The sequence below is a fragment of the Leptonychotes weddellii genome, chromosome 9 (genome assembly GCF_054177405.1).
Source record: "Leptonychotes weddellii isolate Sample4059 chromosome 9, ASM5417740v2, whole genome shotgun sequence".
NCBI classification, from domain to species: domain Eukaryota; kingdom Metazoa; phylum Chordata; class Mammalia; order Carnivora; family Phocidae; genus Leptonychotes; species Leptonychotes weddellii.
The window spans coordinates 38373408-38374960 of NC_138377.1; positions in this window are offsets into that span (position 1 = coordinate 38373408).

Below are 1553 nucleotides of genomic sequence, written 5' to 3' on the forward strand. Positions count from 1 at the left end.
TTAAAAAAAAATTTATGTATTTGAGAGAGAGAGAGAGGGCACACAAACCTAAGTTTATAAAGATATTCTTCAACATTTTTCCTATATTAGTTTTTCAGTTTTATCTTTCACATTGGTATCTCTAATTCTCTCTGAAGTTCATGTTTTTAGGTAGAGGGCAAGTTTTATTCTTTTTCATATAGTTAATCAGCTTTCCAACTCTGAATCAGTCTAAATGACTGTCTTTTCTTCACTGAGTTTTGATGACATTTTTCTTACATACAAAGTTCTTGTTATATAAGAGAAATATAATATATTTATACATAATTATATTTCATACATATTCATTCTATTCTGAATCATTGGACTATTTCTATATCTACACAACTTTTTTGGGAAAAACACCAATTATTGTCACCAAGGCTTTGCTGCATTCCTGAGTATCTGATAGAGTGAACTATGCTCCTCCCTCTTTGCTCTTCTTTTTCAAAAGTATCTTAGCTGTTCATTGTTCTTTATTCCCCATATTCAAGTTACAGTAACTTGGCTGTTTTGGGGGGAAAAAAAAGTCCTGGGGCGCCTGGGTGGCTCAGTCGTTAAGCGTCTGCCTTCGGCTCAGGTCGTGGTCCCAGGGTCCTGGGATCGAGTCCCACATCGGGCTCCCTGCTCGGACGGAAGCCTGCTTCTCCCTCTCCCACTCCCCCTGCTTGTGTTCCCTCTCTTGCTGTCTCTCTCTCTGTCAAATAAATAAATAAAATCTTTAAAAAAAAAAATGGGACAGGCAGGGCGCCTGGGTGGCTCAGTTGGCTGGGCGACTGCCTTCGGCTCAGGTCGTGGTCCCAGGGTCCTGGGATCGAGTCCCACATCGGGCTCCCTGCTCCGCGGGAAGCCTGCTTCTCCCTCTCCCACTCTCCCTGCTTGTGTTCCCTCTCTTGCTGTGTCTTCCCCTGTCAAATAAATAAATAGAACCTTTAAAAAAAAAAAAAGTCCTTTTAGAATTCTGACCGGAATTTCAAGAAATCGGTTATGTTATCAGCTCTGCGCAACAGCCGGCCTTCCAGGCTGCGCTGATGTTACCTGCTGCCTCCAGCTAGTGCTGGGCGGGCATCCATAGTTTTGTTTGTTTCTTTCTTTTTTTAAGATTTTACTTATTTATTTGAGAGAAGAGAGTGAGAGAGAGAGAGAGCACAAGCAGGGGGAGTGGCAGAGGGAGAGGGAGAAGCAGACTCCCCACTGAGCAGGGAGCCCGATGCGGGGCTCGATCCCCAGACCCTAGGATCATGACCTGAGCTGAAGGCAGACGCTGAACCGACTGAGCCACCCAGGCGCCCCTCCTTATAGATTTTTAAAGCAACTTCCTGTACAGTAACTGTGAAATAGGTAAGGCAGGTATTATCATCTTGGGCTTCAGAAAAGCTCTGTAAGTTCCCTAAAAGTACGATGTGGGGAAGAAATTAAGACGGAACTAGAACCTCAAACTGCTCCCTCCTGTTCCAAAAGAATCTGGACGGAAGTGGAAAACACAGGACTCTGTCCTGCAGCTCCTAGTCTCCTCGCTGCCATTGTCAGCCTGT